General features: G+C 64.0%; 33 non-coding genes across 33 annotated transcripts; 14 read left to right on the forward strand and 19 right to left on the reverse strand.

The window, feature by feature from the left end:
• Positions 1–493: 493 nt before the first annotated feature.
• TRNAR-ACG lies at positions 494–566 on the reverse strand. The gene has a single exon. It is a non-coding gene; the product is annotated as a tRNA-Arg (tRNA).
• Positions 567–1,047: 481 nt separating this feature from the next.
• TRNAG-GCC lies at positions 1,048–1,118 on the forward strand. The gene has a single exon. It is a non-coding gene; the product is annotated as a tRNA-Gly (tRNA).
• Positions 1,119–1,633: 515 nt separating this feature from the next.
• Positions 1,634–1,705, forward strand: TRNAW-CCA. Its single transcript has one exon. It is a non-coding gene; the product is annotated as a tRNA-Trp (tRNA).
• A 160-nt stretch (positions 1,706–1,865) lies between these two features.
• Positions 1,866–1,938, reverse strand: TRNAR-ACG. The gene has a single exon. It is a non-coding gene; the product is annotated as a tRNA-Arg (tRNA).
• A 260-nt stretch (positions 1,939–2,198) lies between these two features.
• On the reverse strand, positions 2,199–2,271 carry TRNAV-CAC. The gene has a single exon. It is a non-coding gene; the product is annotated as a tRNA-Val (tRNA).
• Positions 2,272–2,431: 160 nt separating this feature from the next.
• TRNAG-GCC lies at positions 2,432–2,502 on the forward strand. The gene has a single exon. It is a non-coding gene; the product is annotated as a tRNA-Gly (tRNA).
• A 739-nt stretch (positions 2,503–3,241) lies between these two features.
• TRNAR-ACG lies at positions 3,242–3,314 on the reverse strand. Its single transcript has one exon. It is a non-coding gene; the product is annotated as a tRNA-Arg (tRNA).
• Positions 3,315–3,574: 260 nt separating this feature from the next.
• Positions 3,575–3,647, reverse strand: TRNAV-CAC. Its single transcript has one exon. It is a non-coding gene; the product is annotated as a tRNA-Val (tRNA).
• A 160-nt stretch (positions 3,648–3,807) lies between these two features.
• On the forward strand, positions 3,808–3,878 carry TRNAG-GCC. The gene has a single exon. It is a non-coding gene; the product is annotated as a tRNA-Gly (tRNA).
• Positions 3,879–4,393: 515 nt separating this feature from the next.
• Positions 4,394–4,465, forward strand: TRNAW-CCA. The gene has a single exon. It is a non-coding gene; the product is annotated as a tRNA-Trp (tRNA).
• A 160-nt stretch (positions 4,466–4,625) lies between these two features.
• Positions 4,626–4,698, reverse strand: TRNAR-ACG. Its single transcript has one exon. It is a non-coding gene; the product is annotated as a tRNA-Arg (tRNA).
• A 254-nt stretch (positions 4,699–4,952) lies between these two features.
• On the reverse strand, positions 4,953–5,025 carry TRNAV-CAC. The gene has a single exon. It is a non-coding gene; the product is annotated as a tRNA-Val (tRNA).
• Positions 5,026–5,761: 736 nt separating this feature from the next.
• On the forward strand, positions 5,762–5,833 carry TRNAW-CCA. The gene has a single exon. It is a non-coding gene; the product is annotated as a tRNA-Trp (tRNA).
• Positions 5,834–5,993: 160 nt separating this feature from the next.
• TRNAR-ACG lies at positions 5,994–6,066 on the reverse strand. Its single transcript has one exon. It is a non-coding gene; the product is annotated as a tRNA-Arg (tRNA).
• A 1,061-nt stretch (positions 6,067–7,127) lies between these two features.
• Positions 7,128–7,199, forward strand: TRNAW-CCA. Its single transcript has one exon. It is a non-coding gene; the product is annotated as a tRNA-Trp (tRNA).
• Positions 7,200–7,359: 160 nt separating this feature from the next.
• TRNAR-ACG lies at positions 7,360–7,432 on the reverse strand. The gene has a single exon. It is a non-coding gene; the product is annotated as a tRNA-Arg (tRNA).
• A 1,052-nt stretch (positions 7,433–8,484) lies between these two features.
• On the forward strand, positions 8,485–8,556 carry TRNAW-CCA. Its single transcript has one exon. It is a non-coding gene; the product is annotated as a tRNA-Trp (tRNA).
• Positions 8,557–8,716: 160 nt separating this feature from the next.
• TRNAR-ACG lies at positions 8,717–8,789 on the reverse strand. Its single transcript has one exon. It is a non-coding gene; the product is annotated as a tRNA-Arg (tRNA).
• Positions 8,790–9,049: 260 nt separating this feature from the next.
• TRNAV-CAC lies at positions 9,050–9,122 on the reverse strand. Its single transcript has one exon. It is a non-coding gene; the product is annotated as a tRNA-Val (tRNA).
• A 976-nt stretch (positions 9,123–10,098) lies between these two features.
• TRNAR-ACG lies at positions 10,099–10,171 on the reverse strand. Its single transcript has one exon. It is a non-coding gene; the product is annotated as a tRNA-Arg (tRNA).
• A 1,069-nt stretch (positions 10,172–11,240) lies between these two features.
• TRNAW-CCA lies at positions 11,241–11,312 on the forward strand. The gene has a single exon. It is a non-coding gene; the product is annotated as a tRNA-Trp (tRNA).
• A 160-nt stretch (positions 11,313–11,472) lies between these two features.
• TRNAR-ACG lies at positions 11,473–11,545 on the reverse strand. Its single transcript has one exon. It is a non-coding gene; the product is annotated as a tRNA-Arg (tRNA).
• Positions 11,546–11,802: 257 nt separating this feature from the next.
• TRNAV-CAC lies at positions 11,803–11,875 on the reverse strand. Its single transcript has one exon. It is a non-coding gene; the product is annotated as a tRNA-Val (tRNA).
• Positions 11,876–12,035: 160 nt separating this feature from the next.
• Positions 12,036–12,106, forward strand: TRNAG-GCC. The gene has a single exon. It is a non-coding gene; the product is annotated as a tRNA-Gly (tRNA).
• A 514-nt stretch (positions 12,107–12,620) lies between these two features.
• Positions 12,621–12,692, forward strand: TRNAW-CCA. The gene has a single exon. It is a non-coding gene; the product is annotated as a tRNA-Trp (tRNA).
• Positions 12,693–12,852: 160 nt separating this feature from the next.
• Positions 12,853–12,925, reverse strand: TRNAR-ACG. The gene has a single exon. It is a non-coding gene; the product is annotated as a tRNA-Arg (tRNA).
• Positions 12,926–13,184: 259 nt separating this feature from the next.
• On the reverse strand, positions 13,185–13,257 carry TRNAV-CAC. Its single transcript has one exon. It is a non-coding gene; the product is annotated as a tRNA-Val (tRNA).
• A 160-nt stretch (positions 13,258–13,417) lies between these two features.
• On the forward strand, positions 13,418–13,488 carry TRNAG-GCC. The gene has a single exon. It is a non-coding gene; the product is annotated as a tRNA-Gly (tRNA).
• A 515-nt stretch (positions 13,489–14,003) lies between these two features.
• Positions 14,004–14,075, forward strand: TRNAW-CCA. Its single transcript has one exon. It is a non-coding gene; the product is annotated as a tRNA-Trp (tRNA).
• A 160-nt stretch (positions 14,076–14,235) lies between these two features.
• On the reverse strand, positions 14,236–14,308 carry TRNAR-ACG. Its single transcript has one exon. It is a non-coding gene; the product is annotated as a tRNA-Arg (tRNA).
• A 258-nt stretch (positions 14,309–14,566) lies between these two features.
• On the reverse strand, positions 14,567–14,639 carry TRNAV-CAC. Its single transcript has one exon. It is a non-coding gene; the product is annotated as a tRNA-Val (tRNA).
• A 740-nt stretch (positions 14,640–15,379) lies between these two features.
• TRNAW-CCA lies at positions 15,380–15,451 on the forward strand. Its single transcript has one exon. It is a non-coding gene; the product is annotated as a tRNA-Trp (tRNA).
• A 160-nt stretch (positions 15,452–15,611) lies between these two features.
• Positions 15,612–15,684, reverse strand: TRNAR-ACG. The gene has a single exon. It is a non-coding gene; the product is annotated as a tRNA-Arg (tRNA).
• Positions 15,685–15,838: the final 154 nt, after the last annotated feature.

Consider the following 15,838-nt stretch of genomic DNA (forward strand, 5'->3'; position numbering starts at 1 on the left):
AGGGGCTGCGGCACGTGCGTACGCGCGGGCTGGGAGAACTCCCGCCGCCAGGTCAAGCCGCGTCGGCTCAGGAGCCTGCTTCGCTGTGAGGAAGGGCCCGACGGGTCACGTCTCAGGCCTGTGGGTGCGGTTCCCATCCCGGCGGCTTGCTTGGATGGTGGGCATGGTAAGTCCTGGCCCACGCAGCACGGAGGAAAGGCGTTCTGCCCTTCCAGCCCCACCCCCCCCCGCTCCCAGCCCCCAAAAACTCCCCATGCTGCCAGCGGGCCACGTGGCGCAACGGTAGCGCCTCTCACACCCGATCAGAAGGTTGTGTGTTCAAATCACATCGGGGTGAGGCACGTGACCGTTGAGCCTTTGTCCTGGTGCCCCGCCCAGCAGGGTGTGGCTCCTCTGGGCGGGGCAGGGCCCAAGGAGCTTGCTTTTGCTTTTGCTTCGAAAGAGGTCACAAGGAGGCGCAAAAGCAGGGCCACCACACCAGCGGCACATGCCACAAGCCAGGCAGGAGTCGAACCTGCAATCTCCTGATCCGTAGTCAGGCGCGTTATCCGTTGCGCCACTGGCCCCCGAGGCATGGCTTTTTTGCCTGGCGTGGCCGGGCTGCCGAAGTGAGGCGGAGCGGTAGCGTGAGGAAGACCCTCTCTGTCTCAGCCCGCTTTCCTCTCCCGCCAGCGTAGGAGCGAATGCAAGAGGAAAGGCAGCGGCGGGCACGGACCACCAACGGAGGGGACGCAATGCCACGTCTGGGTGCCGAGCACCCGCCCGCACCTTGTGAAAGCCTGTTTTTCTCCGGCCGTCGGGCGCAAAGCCAAAGCCAGGCTGTTTCTGCCTGGTTTGAACCAGGGACCTTTCGCGTGAGGCGAGCGTGATAACCGCTACACTACAGAAACCGCAGGCGGCCACCGCTGGGTTGAGAGGCGGGCGGCCCCCTTTGGCTGGCCCGAAAGCCGCCTCCGGCCCCGGCAAGAGGCAGAAGGAGCCTGGCTGGTGTGGCCCGAAGCCCTTGGCGGACAGCACTGGCTCCGCACGCAGAGGCAAAGGAGCAGGGCATTGGTGGTTCAGTGGTAGAATTCTCGCCCGCCACGCGGGAGGCCCGTGTTCGATTCACGGCCAATGCAGCGCCTTTCTTGCCGGGGGCCCCGGCTCTTTCGGTGCTCTTGACTCACCAGCGGCTCCCCGCCCGAAGCCTCTGATCGCCAAGGTGCGCTTTATTTGCTGACGTTCTCGAAGGGGCCTCTTAGCAGGGGTGCAGCTGTTCTTTGCCCTTTCCTTTCTTTTCGAGGAGTCCTGCCATGGGGCCAAGAGCAGCTTGCTGAGAAGCCTGCAGTTTCGGGTGGAGTATTCAGCCCTGTCCCGCTCTTCAGCCAGGGGCTGCGGCACGTGCGCACGCGCGGGCTGGGAGAACTCCCGCCGCCAGGTCAAGCCGCGTACGGCTCAGGAGCCTGCTTCGCTGTGAGGGAAGGGCCCGACGGGTCACGTCTCAGGCCTGTGGGTGCGGTTCCCATCCCGGCGGCTTGCTTGGATGGTGGGCATGGTAAGTCCTGGCCCACGCAGCACGGAGGAAAGGCGTTCTGCCCTTCCAGCCCCACCCCCCCACTCTCCCAGCCACCAAAAACTCCCCTTGCTGCCAGCTGGCCTCGTGGCGCAACGGTAGCGCATCTGACTCCAGATCAGAAGGTTGTGTGTTCAAATCACATCGGGGTCAGGCAGGTGACCGTTGAGCCTTTGTCCTGGTGCCCCGCCCAGCTTGGGGTGTGGCTCCCTCTGGGCAGGGGCAGGGCCCAAGGAGCTTGCTTTTGCTTTTGCTTCGAAAGAGGTCACAAGGAGGCGCAAAAGCAGGGCCACCACACCAGCGGCACATGCCACAAGCCAGGCAGGAGTCGAACCTGCAATCTCCTGATCCGTAGTCAGGCGCGTTATCCGTTGCGCCACTGGCCCCCGAGGCATGGCTTTTTTGCCTGGCGTGGCCGGGCTGCCGAAGTGAGGCGGAACGGTAGCGTGAGGGAAGACCCTCTCTGTCTCAGCCCCGCTTTCCTCTCCCGCCAGCGTAGGAGCGAATGCAAGAGGAAAGGCAGCGGCGGGCACGGACCACCAACGGAGGGGACGCAATGCCACGTCTGGGTGCCGAGCACCCGCCCGCGCACCTTGTGAAAGCCTGTTTTTCTCCGCTTCGTCGGGCGCAAAAGCCAAAGCCAGGCTGTTTCTGCCTGGTTTCGAACCAGGGACCTTTCGCGTGTGAGGCGAACGTGATAACCGCTACACTACAGAAACCGCAGGCCGGCCACCGCTGGGTTGAGAGGCCGGAGCGGCCCCCTTTGGCTGGCCCGAAAGCCGCCTCCGGCCCCGGCAAGAGGCAGAAGGAGCCTGGCTGGTGTGGCCCGAAGCCCTTGGCGGACAGCACTGGCTCCGCACGCAGAGGCAAAGGAGCAGGGCATTGGTGGTTCAGTGGTAGAATTCTCGCCCGCCACGCGGGAGGCCCGTGTTCGATTCACGGCCAATGCAGCGCCTTTCTTGCCGGGGGCCCCGGCTCTTTAGTGCTCTTGACTCACCAGCGGCTCCGCCCGAAGCCTCTGATCGCCAAGGTGCGCTTTATTTGCTGACGTTCTCGAAGGGGCCTCTTAGCAGGGGTGCAGCTGTTCTTTGCCCTTTCCTTTCTTTTCGAGGAGTCCTGCCATGGGGCCAAGAGCAGCTTGCTGAGAAGCCTGCAGTTTCGGGTGGAGTATTCAGCCCTGTCCCGCTCTTCAGCCAGGGGCTGCGGCACGTCTTGCGCGGGCTGGGAGAACTCCGCCGCCAGGTCAAGCCGCGACGGCTCAGGAGCCTGCTTCGCTGTGAGGGAAGGGCCCGACGGGTCACGTCTCAGGCCTGTGGGTGCGGTTCCCATCCCGGCGGCTTGCTTGGATGGTGGGCATGGTAAGTCCTGGCCCACGCAGCACGGAGGAAAGGCGTTCTGCCCTTCCACCCCCCCCCCCCCCCGCGCCCCGCCCCCCAAAACACCCCGTGCTGCCCGCGGGCCGCGGGGCGCCACGGGAGCGCCTCAGACGCCAGATCAGAAGGGTGTGTGGTCAAATCACATCGGGGTCAGGCAGGTGACCGTTGAGCCTTTGTCCTGGTGCCCCGCCCAGCTTGGGGTGTGGCTCCCTCTGGGCAGGGGCAGGGCCCAAGGAGCTTGCTTTTGCTTTTGCTTCGAAAGAGGTCACAAGGAGGCGCAAAAGCAGGGCCACCACACCAGCGGCACATGCCACAAGCCAGGCAGGAGTCGAACCTGCAATCTCCTGATCCGTAGTCAGGCGCGTTATCCGTTGCGCCACTGGCCCCCGAGGCATGGCTTTTTTGCCTGGCGTGGCCGGGCTGCCGAAGTGAGGCGGAACGGTAGCGTGAGGGAAGACCCTCTCTGTCTCAGCCCCGCTTTCCTCTCCCGCCAGCGTAGGAGCGAATGCAAGAGGAAAGGCAGCGGCGGGCACGGACCACCAACGGAGGGGACGCAATGCCACGTCTGGGTGCCGAGCACCCGCCCGCGCACCTTGTGAAAGCCTGTTTTTCTCCGCTTCGTCGGGCGCAAAAGCCAAAGCCAGGCTGTTTCTGCCTGGTTTCGAACCAGGGACCTTTCGCGTGTGAGGCGAACGTGATAACCGCTACACTACAGAAACCGCAGGCCGGCCACCGCTGGGTTGAGAGGCCGGAGCGGCCCCCTTTGGCTGGCCCGAAAGCCGCCTCCGGCCCCGGCAAGAGGCAGAAGGAGCCTGGCTGGTGTGGCCCGAAGCCCTTGGCGGACAGCACTGGCTCCGCACGCAGAGGCAAAGGAGCAGGGCATTGGTGGTTCAGTGGTAGAATTCTCGCCCGCCACGCGGGAGGCCCGTGTTCGATTCACGGCCAATGCAGCGCCTTTCTTGCCGGGGGCCCCGGCTCTTTCGGTGCTCTTGACTCACCAGCGGCTCCCCGCCCGAAGCCTCTGATCGCCAAGGTGCGCTTTATTTGCTGACGTTCTCGAAGGGGCCTCTTAGCAGGGGTGCAGCTGTTCTTTGCCCTTTCCTTTCTTTTCGAGGAGTCCTGCCATGGGGCCAAGAGCAGCTTGCTGAGAAGCCTGCAGTTTCGGGTGGAGTATTCAGCCCTGTCCCGCTCTTCAGCCAGGGGCTGCGGCACGTGCGCACGCGCGGGCTGGGAGAACTCCCGCCGCCAGGTCAAGCCGCGTACGGCTCAGGAGCCTGCTTCGCTGTGAGGGAAGGGCCCGACGGGTCACGTCTCAGGCCTGTGGGTGCGGTTCCCATCCCGGCGGCTTGCTTGGATGGTGGGCATGGTAAGTCCTGGCCCACGCAGCACGGAGGAAAGGCGTTCTGCCCTTCCAGCCCCACCCCCCCACTCTCCCAGCCACCAAAAACTCCCCTTGCTGCCAGCTGGCCTCGTGGCGCAACGGTAGCGCATCTGACTCCAGATCAGAAGGTTGTGTGTTCAAATCACATCGGGGTCAGGCAGGTGACCGTTGAGCCTTTGTCCTGGTGCCCCGCCCAGCTTGGGGTGTGGCTCCCTCTGGGCAGGGGCAGGGCCCAAGGAGCTTGCTTTTGCTTTTGCTTCGAAAGAGGTCACAAGGAGGCGCAAAAGCAGGGCCACCACACCAGCGGCACATGCCACAAGCCAGGCAGGAGTCGAACCTGCAATCTCCTGATCCGTAGTCAGGCGCGTTATCCGTTGCGCCACTGGCCCCCGAGGCATGGCTTTTTTGCCTGGCGTGGCCGGGCTGCCGGGCGAGGCGGAACGGTAGCGTGAGGGAAGACCTCTCTGTCTCAGCCCCGCTTCCTCCCGCCAGCGTAGGAGCGAATGCAAGAGGAAAGGCAGCGCGGGCACGGACCACCAACGGAGGGGACGCAATGCCACGTCTGGGTGCCGAGCACCCGCCCGCGCACCTTGTGAAAGCCTGTTTTTCTCCGCTTCGTCGGGCGCAAAAGCCAAAGCCAGGCTGTTTCTGCCTGGTTTCGAACCAGGGACCTTTCGCGTGTGAGGCGAACGTGATAACCGCTACACTACAGAAACCGCAGGCCGGCCACCGCTGGGTTGAGAGGCCGGAGCGGCCCCCTTTGGCTGGCCCGAACGCCGCCTCCGGCCCCGGCAAGAGGCAGCAGGAGCCTGGCTGGTGTGGCCCAAGCCCTTGGCGGACAGCACTGGCTCCGCACGCAGAGGCAAAGGAGCAGGGCATTGGTGGTTCAGTGGTAGAATTCTCGCCACACGCTGGAGGCCCGTGTTCGATTCACGGCCAATGCAGCGCCTTTCTTGCCGGGGCCCCGGCTCTTTCGGGTGCTCTTGACTCACCAGCGGCTCCCGCCCAAGCCTCTGATCGCCAAGGTGCGCTTTATTTGCTGACGTTCTCGAAGGGGCCTCTTAGCAGGGGTGCAGCTGTTCTTTGCCCTTTCCTTTCTTTTCGAGGAGTCCTGCCATGGGGCCAAGAGCAGCTTGCTGAGAAGCCTGCAGTTTCGGGTGGAGTATTCAGCCCTGTCCCGCTCTTCAGCCAGGGGCTGCGGCACGTGCGCACGCGCGGGCTGGGAGAACTCCCGCCGCCAGGTCAAGCCGCGTACGGCTCAGGAGCCTGCTTCGCTGTGAGGGAAGGGCCCGACGGGTCACGTCTCAGGCCTGTGGGTGCGGTTCCCATCCCGGCGGCTTGCTTGGATGGTGGGCATGGTAAGTCCTGGCCCACGCAGCACGGAGGAAAGGCGTTCTGCCCTTCCAGCCCCACCCCACTCTCCCAGCCACCAAAACTCCCTTGCTGCCAGCTGGCCTCGTGGCGCAACGGTAGCGCATCTGACTCCAGATCAGAAGGTTGTGTGTTCAAATCACATCGGGGTCAGGCAGGTGACCGTTGAGCCTTTGTCCTGGTGCCCCGCCCAGCTTGGGGTGTGGCTCCCTCTGGGCAGGGGCAGGGCCCAAGGAGCTTGCTTTTGCTTTTGCTTCGAAAGAGGTCACAAGGAGGCGCAAAAGCAGGGCCACCACACCAGCGGCACATGCCACAAGCCAGGCAGGAGTCGAACCTGCAATCTCCTGATCCGTAGTCAGGCGCGTTATCCGTTGCGCCACTGGCCCCGAGGCATGGCTTTTTGCCTGGCGTGGCCGGGCTGCCGGGCGAGGCGGAACGGTAGCGTGAGGGAAGACCTCTCTGTCTCAGCCCCGCTTCCTCTCCCGCCAGCGTAGGAGCGAATGCAAGAGGAAAGGCAGCGGCGGGCACGGACCACCAACGGAGGGGACGCAATGCCACGTCTGGGTGCCGAGCACCCGCCCGCGCACCTTGTGAAAGCCTGTTTTTCTCCGCTTCGTCGGGCGCAAAGCCAAAGCCAGGCTGTTTCTGCCTGGTTTCAACCAGGACCTTTCGCGTGTGAGGCGTAACGTGATAACCGCTACACTACAGAAACCGCAGGCCGCCACCGCTGGGTTGAGAGGCCGGAGCGCCCCTTTGGCTGGCCCGAAGCCGCCCGCCCCGGCAAGAGGCAGAAGGAGCCTGGCTGGTGTGGCCCAAGCCCTTGGCGGACAGCACTGGCTCCGCACGCAGAGGCAAAGGAGCAGGGCATTGGTGGTTCAGTGGTAGAATTCTCGCCACACGCTGGAGGCCCGTGTTCGATTCACGGCCAATGCAGCACCTTTCTTGCCGGGGGCCCCGGCTCTTTCGGTGCTCTTGACTCACCAGCGGCTCCCCGCCCGAAGCCTCTGATCGCCAAGGTGCGCTTTATTTGCTGACGTTCTCGAAGGGGCCTCTTAGCAGGGGTGCAGCTGTTCTTTGCCCTTTCCTTTCTTTTCGAGGAGTCCTGCCATGGGGCCAAGAGCAGCTTGCTGAGAAGCCTGCAGTTTCGTTGGAGTATTCAGCCCTGTCCCGCTCTTCAGCCAGGGGCTGCGGCACGTGCGCACGCGCGGGCTGGGAGAACTCCCGCCGCCAGGTCAAGCCGCGTACGGCTCAGGAGCCTGCTTCGCTGTGAGGGAAGGGCCCGACGGGTCACGTCTCAGGCCTGTGGGTGCGGTTCCCATCCCGGCGGCTTGCTTGGATGGTGGGCATGGTAAGTCCTGGCCCACGCAGCACGGAGGAAAGGCGTTCTGCCCTTCCACCCCCACCCCCCCACTCTCCCAGCCACCAAAAACTCCCCTTGCTGCCAGCTGGCCTCGTGGCGCAACGGTAGCGCATCTGACTCCAGATCAGAAGGTTGTGTGTTCAAATCACATCGGGCTCAGGCAGGTGACCGTTGAGCCTTTGTCCTGGTGCCCCGCCCAGCTTGGGGTGTGGCTCCCTCTGGGCAGGGGCAGGGCCCAAGGAGCTTGCTTTTGCTTTTGCTTCGAAAGAGGTCACAAGGAGGCGCAAAAGCAGGGCCACCACACCAGCGGCACATGCCACAAGCCAGGCAGGAGTCGAACCTGCAATCTCCTGATCCGTAGTCAGGCGCGTTATCCGCTGCGCCACTGGCCCCGAGGCATGGCTTTTTGCCTGGCGTGGCCGGGCTGCCGGGCGAGGCGGAACGGTAGCGTGAGGGAAGACCTCTCTGTCTCAGCCCCGCTTCTCTCCCGCCAGCGTAGGAGCGAATGCAAGAGGAAAGGCAGCGGCGGCACGGACCACCAACGGAGGGGACGCAATGCCACGCCTGGGTGCCGAGCACCCGCCCCGCACCTTGTGAAAGCCTGTTTTTCTCCGCTTCGCCGGGCGCAAAGCCAAAGCCAGGCTGTTTCTGCCTGGTTTCAACCAGGACCTTTCGCGTGAGGCGTAACGTGATAACCGCTACACTACAGAAACCGCAGGCCGCCACCGCTGGGTTGAGAGGCCGGAGCGCCCCTTTGGCTGGCCCGAAGCCGCCTCCGGCCCCGGCAAGAGGCAGAAGGAGCCTGGCTGGGGTGGCCCGAAGCCCTGGGCGGACAGCACTGGCTCCGCACGCAGAGGCACTGGAGCAGGGCAGGGGTGGTTCGGTGGTAGACTTCTCGCCCGCCACGCTGGAGGCCCGTGTTCGATTCACGGCCAATGCAGCGCTTTCTTGCCGGGGCCCCGGCTCTTTCGGTGCTCTTGACTCACCAGCGGCTCCGCCCAAGCCTCTGATCGCCAAGGTGCGCTTTATTTGCTGACGTTCTCGAAGGGCCTCTTAGCAGGGGTGCAGCTGTTCTTTGCCCTTTCCTTTCTTTTCGAGGAGTCCTGCCATGGGGCCAAGAGCAGCTTGCTGAGAAGCCTGCAGTTTCGGGTGGAGTATTCAGCCCTGTCCCGCTCTTCAGCCAGGGGCTGCGGCACGCGCACGCCGCTGGCTGGGAGAACTCCCGCCGCCAGGTCAAGCCGCTGCACGGCTCAGGAGCCTGCTTCGCTGTGAGGGAAGGGCCCGACGGGTCACGCCTCAGGCCTGTGGGTGCGGTTCCCATCCCGGCGGCTTGCTTGGATGGTGGGCATGGTAAGTCCTGGCCCACGCAGCACGGAGGAAAGGCGTTCTGCCCTTCCAGCCCCACCCCACTCTCCCAGCCACCAAAACTCCCTTGCTGCCAGCTGGCCTCGTGGCGCAACGGTAGCGCATCTGACTCCAGATCAGAAGGTTGTGTGTTCAAATCACATCGGGGTCAGGCAGGTGACCGTTGAGCCTTTGTCCTGGTGCCCCGCCCAGCTTGGGGTGTGGCTCCCTCTGGGCAGGGGCAGGGCCCAAGGAGCTTGCTTTTGCTTTTGCTTCGAAAGAGGTCACAAGGAGGCGCAAAAGCAGGGCCACCACACCAGCGGCACATGCCACAAGCCAGGCAGGAGTCGAACCTGCAATCTCCTGATCCGTAGTCAGGCGCGTTATCCGTTGCGCCACTGGCCCCCGAGGCATGGCTTTTTTGCCTGGCGTGGCCGGGCTGCCGAAGTGAGGCGGAACGGTAGCGTGAGGGAAGACCCTCTCTGTCTCAGCCCCGCTTTCCTCTCCCGCCAGCGTAGGAGCGAATGCAAGAGGAAAGGCAGCGGCGGGCACGGACCACCAACGGAGGGGACGCAATGCCACGTCTGGGTGCCGAGCACCCGCCCGCGCACCTTGTGAAAGCCTGTTTTTCTCCGCTTCGTCGGGCGCAAAAGCCAAAGCCAGGCTGTTTCTGCCTGGTTTCGAACCAGGGACCTTTCGCGTGTGAGGCGAACGTGATAACCGCTACACTACAGAAACCGCAGGCCGGCCACCGCTGGGTTGAGAGGCCGGAGCGGCCCCCTTTGGCTGGCCCGAAAGCCGCCTCCGGCCCCGGCAAGAGGCAGAAGGAGCCTGGCTGGTGTGGCCCGAAGCCCTTGGCGGACAGCACTGGCTCCGCACGCAGAGGCAAAGGAGCAGGGCATTGGTGGTTCAGTGGTAGAATTCTCGCCACACGCTGGAGGCCCGTGTTCGATTCACGGCCAATGCAGCGCCTTTCTTGCCGGGGCCCCGGCTCTTTCGGGTGCTCTTGACTCACCAGCGGCTCCCCGCCCGAAGCCTCTGATCGCCAAGGTGCGCTTTATTTGCTGACGTTCTCGAAGGGGCCTCTTAGCAGGGGTGCAGCTGTTCTTTGCCCTTTCCTTTCTTTTCGAGGAGTCCTGCCATGGGGCCAAGAGCAGCTTGCTGAGAAGCCTGCAGTTTCGGGTGGAGTATTCAGCCCTGTCCCGCTCTTCAGCCAGGGGCTGCGGCACGTGCGCACGCGCGGGCTGGGAGAACTCCCGCCGCCAGGTCAAGCCGCGTACGGCTCAGGAGCCTGCTTCGCTGTGAGGGAAGGGCCCGACGGGTCACGTCTCAGGCCTGTGGGTGCGGTTCCCATCCCGGCGGCTTGCTTGGATGGTGGGCATGGTAAGTCCTGGCCCACGCAGCACGGAGGAAAGGCGTTCTGCCCTTCCAGCCCCACCCCCCCACTCTCCCAGCCACCAAAAACTCCCCTTGCTGCCAGCTGGCCTCGTGGCGCAACGGTAGCGCATCTGACTCCAGATCAGAAGGTTGTGACTTCAAATCAAATCGGGTACATGCAGGTGACCGTTGAGCCTTTGTCCTGGTGCCCCGCCCAGCTTGGGGTGTGGCTCCCTCTGGGCAGGGGCAGGGCCCAAGGAGCTTGCTTTTGCTTTTGCTTCGAAAGAGGTCACAAGGAGGCGCAAAAGCAGGGCCACCACACCAGCGGCACATGCCACAAGCCAGGCAGGAGTCGAACCTGCAATCTCCTGATCCGTAGTCAGGCGCGTTATCCGTTGCGCCACTGGCCCCGAGGCATGGCTTTTTGCCTGGCGTGGCCGGGCTGCCGGGCGAGGCGGAACGGTAGCGTGAGGGAAGACCCTCTCTGTCTCAGCCCCGCTGTCCGCTCCCTCCACCGTCGGAGCGAATGAAAGACGAAAGGCAGCGTCGGGAACGGTCCACCACTGGAGGTGACGCACTGCCACGTCTGGGTGCCGAGCCCCCGCCCTAGCACCTTGTGAAAGCCTGTTTTTCTCCGCTTCGTCGGGCGCAAAGCCAAAGCCAGGCTGTTTCTGCCTGGTTTCAACCAGGACCTTTCGCGTGAGGCGAACGTGATAACAGCTACACAACAGAAACAGCAGCCCGGCCACCGCTGGGTTGAGAGGCCGGAGCGGCCCCCTTTGGCTGGCCCGAAAGCCGCCTCCGGCCCCGGCAAGAGGCAGAAGGAGCCTGGCTGGTGTGGCCCGAAGCCCTTGGCGGACAGCACTGGCTCCGCACGCAGAGGCAAAGGAGCAGGGCATTGGTGGTTCAGTGGTAGAATTCTCGCCACACGCTGGAGGCCCGTGTTCGATTCACGGCCAATGCAGCGCCTTTCTTGCCGGGGCCCCGGCTCTTTCGGGTGCTCTTGACTCACCAGCGGCTCCCCGCCCGAAGCCTCTGATCGCCAAGGTGCGCTTTATTTGCTGACGTTCTCGAAGGGGCCTCTTAGCAGGGGTGCAGCTGTTCTTTGCCCTTTCCTTTCTTTTCGAGGAGTCCTGCCATGGGGCCAAGAGCAGCTTGCTGAGAAGCCTGCAGTTTCGGGTGGAGTATTCAGCCCTGTCCCGCTCTTCAGCCAGGGGCTGCGGCACGTGCACACGCGCGGGCTGGGAGAACTCCCGCCGCCAGGTCAAGCCGCGTACGGCTCAGGAGCCTGCTTCGCTGTGAGGGAAGGGCCCGACGGGTCACGTCTCAGGCCTGTGGGTGCGGTTCCCATCCCGGCGGCTTGCTTGGATGGTGGGCATGGTAAGTCCTGGCCCACGCAGCACGGAGGAAAGGCGTTCTGCCCTTCCACCCCCACCCCCCCACTCTCCCAGCCACCAAAAACTCCCCTTGCTGCCAGCTGGCCTCGTGGCGCAACGGTAGCGCATCTGACTCCAGATCAGAAGGTTGTGTGTTCAAATCACATCGGGGTCAGGCAGGTGACCGTTGAGCCTTTGTCCTGGTGCCCCGCCCAGCTTGGGGTGTGGCTCCCTCTGGGCAGGGGCAGGGCCCAAGGAGCTTGCTTTTGCTTTTGCTTCGAAAGAGGTCACAAGGAGGCGCAAAAGCAGGGCCACCACACCAGCGGCACATGCCACAAGCCAGGCAGGAGTCGAACCTGCAATCTCCTGATCCGTAGTCAGGCGCGTTATCCGTTGCGCCACTGGCCCCCGAGGCATGGCTTTTTTGCCTGGCGTGGCCGGGCTGCCGGGCGAGGCGGAACGGTAGCGTGAGGGAAGACCCTCTCTGTCTCAGCCCCGCTTCTCTCCCGCCAGCGTAGGAGCGAATGCAAGAGGAAAGGCAGCGGCGGGCACGGACCACCAACGGAGGGGACGCAATGCCACGTCTGGGTGCCGAGCACCCGCCCGCGCACCTTGTGAAAGCCTGTTTTTCTCCGCTTCGTCGGGCGCAAAAGCCAAAGCCAGGCTGTTTCTGCCTGGTTTCGAACCAGGGACCTTTCGCGTGTGAGGCGAACGTGATAACCGCTACACTACAGAAACCGCAGGCCGGCCACCGCTGGGTTGAGAGGCCGGAGCGGCCCCCTTTGGCTGGCCCGAAAGCCGCCTCCGGCCCCGGCAAGAGGCAGAAGGAGCCTGGCTGGTGTGGCCCGAAGCCCTTGGCGGACAGCACTGGCTCCGCACGCAGAGGCAAAGGAGCAGGGCATTGGTGGTTCAGTGGTAGAATTCTCGCCCGCCACGCGGGAGGCCCGTGTTCGATTCACGGCCAATGCAGCGCCTTTCTTGCCGGGGGCCCCGGCTCTTTCGGTGCTCTTGACTCACCAGCGGCTCCCCGCCCGAAGCCTCTGATCGCCAAGGTGCGCTTTATTTGCTGACGTTCTCGAAGGGGCCTCTTAGCAGGGGTGCAGCTGTTCTTTGCCCTTTCCTTTCTTTTCGAGGAGTCCTGCCATGGGGCCAAGAGCAGCTTGCTGAGAAGCCTGCAGTTTCGGGTGGAGTATTCAGCCCTGTCCCGCTCTTCAGCCAGGGGCTGCGGCACGCGCACGCCGCTGGCTGGGAGAACTCCGCCGCCAGGTCAAGCCGCTGCACGGCTCAGGAGCCTGCTTCGCTGTGAGGGAAGGGCCCGACGGGTCACGTCTCAGGCCTGTGGGTGCGGTTCCCATCCCGGCGGCTTGCTTGGATGGTGGGCATGGTAAGTCCTGGCCCACGCAGCACGGAGGAAAGGCGTTCTGCCCTTCCACCCCCACCCCCCCACTCTCCCAGCCACCAAAAACTCCCCTTGCTGCCAGCTGGCCTCGTGGCGCAACGGTAGCGCATCTGACTCCAGATCAGAAGGTTGTGTGTTCAAATCACATCAGGGTCAGGCAGGTGACCGTTGAGCCTTTGTCCTGGTGCCCCGCCCAGCTTGGGGTGTGGCTCCCTCTGGGCAGGGGCAGGGCCCAAGGAGCTTGCTTTTGCTTTTGCTTCGAAAGAGGTCACAAGGAGGCGCAAAAGCAGGGCCACCACACCAGCGGCACATGCCACAAGCCAGGCAGGAGTCGAACCTGCAATCTCCTGATCCGTAGTCAGGCGCGTTATCCGTTGCGCCACTGGCCCCCGAGGCATGGCTTTTTTGCCTGGCGTGGCCGGGCTGCCGAAGTGAGGCGGAACGGTAGCGTGAGGGAAGACCCTCTCTGTCTCAGCCCCGCTTTCCTCTCCCGCCAGCGTAGGAGCGAATGCAAGAGGAAAGGCAGCGGCGGGCACGGACCACCAACGGAGGGGACGCAATGCCACGTCTGGGTGCCGAGCACCCGCCGCGCACCTTGTGAAAGCCTGTTTTTCTCCGCTTCGTCGGGCGCAAAAGCCAAAGCCAGGCTGTTTCTGCCTGGTTTCGAACCAGGGACCTTTCGCGTGTGAGGCGAACGTGATAACCGCTACACTACAGAAACCGCAGGCCGGCCACCGCTGGGTTGAGAGGCCGGAGCGGCCCCCTTTGGCTGGCCCGAAAGCCGCCTCCGGCCCCGGCAAGAGGCAGAAGGAGCCTGGCTGGTGTGGCCCGAAGCCCTTGGCGGACAGCACTGGCTCCGCACGCAGAGGCAAAGGAGCAGGGCATTGGTGGTTCAGTGGTAGAATTCTCGCCCGCCACGCGGGAGGCCCGTGTTCGATTCACGGCCAATGCAGCGCCTTTCTTGCCGGGGGCCCCGGCTCTTTCGGTGCTCTTGACTCACCAGCGGCTCCCCGCCCGAAGCCTCTGATCGCCAAGGTGCGCTTTATTTGCTGACGTTCTCGAAGGGGCCTCTTAGCAGGGGTGCAGCTGTTCTTTGCCCTTTCCTTTCTTTTCGAGGAGTCCTGCCATGGGGCCAAGAGCAGCTTGCTGAGAAGCCTGCAGTTTCGGGTGGAGTATTCAGCCCTGTCCCGCTCTTCAGCCAGGGGCTGCGGCACGTGCGCACGCGCGGGCTGGGAGAACTCCCGCCGCCAGGTCAAGCCGCGTACGGCTCAGGAGCCTGCTTCGCTGTGAGGGAAGGGCCCGACGGGTCACGTCTCAGGCCTGTGGGTGCGGTTCCCATCCCGGCGGCTTGCTTGGATGGTGGGCATGGTAAGTCCTGGCCCACGCAGCACGGAGGAAAGGCGTTCTGCCCTTCCACCCCCACCCCCCCACTCTCCCAGCCACCAAAAACTCCCTTTGCTGCCAGCTGGCCTCGTGGCGCAACGGTAGCGCATCTGACTCCAGATCAGAAGGTTGTGTGTTCAAATCACATCGGGGTCAGGCAGGTGACCGTTGAGCCTTTGTCCTGGTGCCCCGCCCAGCTTGGGGTGTGGCTCCCTCTGGGCAGGGGCAGGGCCCAAGGAGCTTGCTTTTGCTTTTGCTTCGAAAGAGGTCACAAGGAGGCGCAAAAGCAGGGCCACCACACCAGCGGCACATGCCACAAGCCAGGCAGGAGTCGAACCTGCAATCTCCTGATCCGTAGTCAGGCGCGTTATCCGTTGCGCCACTGGCCCCCGAGGCATGGCTTTTTTGCCTGGCGTGGCCGGGCTGCCGAAGTGAGGCGGAACGGTAGCGTGAGGGAAGACCCTCTCTGTCTCAGCCCCGCTTTCCTCTCCCGCCAGCGTAGGAGCGAATGCAAGAGGAAAGGCAGCGGCGGGCACGGACCACCAACGGAGGGGACGCAATGCCACGTCTGGGTGCCGAGCACCCGCCCGCACCTTGTGAAAGCCTGTTTTTCTCCGCTTCGTCGGGCGCAAAAGCCAAAGCCAGGCTGTTTCTGCCTGGTTTCGAACCAGGGACCTTTCGCGTGTGAGGCGAACGTGATAACCGCTACACTACAGAAACCGCAGGCCGGCCACCGCTGGGTTGAGAGGCCGGAGCGTACCCATTTGGCTGGCCCGAAAGCCGCCTCCGGCCCCGGCAAGAGGCAGAAGGAGCCTGGCTGGTGTGGCCCGAAGCCCTTGGCGGACAGCACTGGCTCCGCACGCAGAGGCAAAGGAGCAGGGCATTGGTGGTTCAGTGGTAGAATTCTCGCCACACGCTGGAGGCCCGTGTTCGATTCACGGCCAATGCAGCGCCTTTCTTGCCGGGGGCCCCGGCTCTTTCGGTGCTCTTGACTCACCAGCGGCTCCCCGCCCGAAGCCTCTGATCGCCAAGGTGCGCTTTATTTGCTGACGTTCTCGAAGGGGCCTCTTAGCAGGGGTGCAGCTGTTCTTTGCCCTTTCCTTTCTTTTCGAGGAGTCCTGCCATGGGGCCAAGAGCAGCTTGCTGAGAAGCCTGCAGTTTCGGGTGGAGTATTCAGCCCTGTCCCGCTCTTCAGCCAGGGGCTGCGGCACGTGCGCACGCGCGGGCTGGGAGAACTCCCGCCGCCAGGTCAAGCCGCGTACGGCTCAGGAGCCTGCTTCGCTGTGAGGGAAGGGCCCGACGGGTCACGTCTCAGGCCTGTGGGTGCGGTTCCCATCCCGGCGGCTTGCTTGGATGGTGGGCATGGTAAGTCCTGGCCCACGCAGCACGGAGGAAAGGCGTTCTGCCCTTCCAGCCCCACCCCACTCTCCCAGCCACCAAAAACTCCCTTGCTGCCAGCTGGCCTCGTGGCGCAACGGTAGCGCATCTGACTCCAGATCAGAAGGTTGTGTGTTCAAATCACATCGGGGTCAGGCAGGTGACCGTTGAGCCTTTGTCCTGGTGCCCCGCCCAGCTTGGGGTGTGGCTCCCTCTGGGCAGGGGCAGGGCCCAAGGAGCTTGCTTTTGCTTTTGCTTCGAAAGAGGTCACAAGGAGGCGCAAAAGCAGGGCCACCACACCAGCGGCACATGCCACAAGCCAGGCAGGAGTCGAACCTGCAATCTCCTGATCCGTAGTCAGGCGCGTTATCCGTTGCGCCACTGGCCCCCGAGGCATGGCTTTTTTGCCTGGCGTGGCCGGGCTGCCGACGTGAGGCGGAACGGTAGCGTGAGGGAAGACCCTCTCTGTCTCAGCCCCGCTTTCCTCTCCCGCCAGCGTAGGAGCGAATGCAAGAGGAAAGGCAGCGGCGGGCACGGACCAC

This window comes from Mauremys reevesii, linkage group 3, assembly GCF_016161935.1.
Source record: "Mauremys reevesii isolate NIE-2019 linkage group 3, ASM1616193v1, whole genome shotgun sequence".
In the NCBI taxonomy this organism is placed as follows: Eukaryota; Metazoa; Chordata; order Testudines; family Geoemydidae; genus Mauremys; species Mauremys reevesii.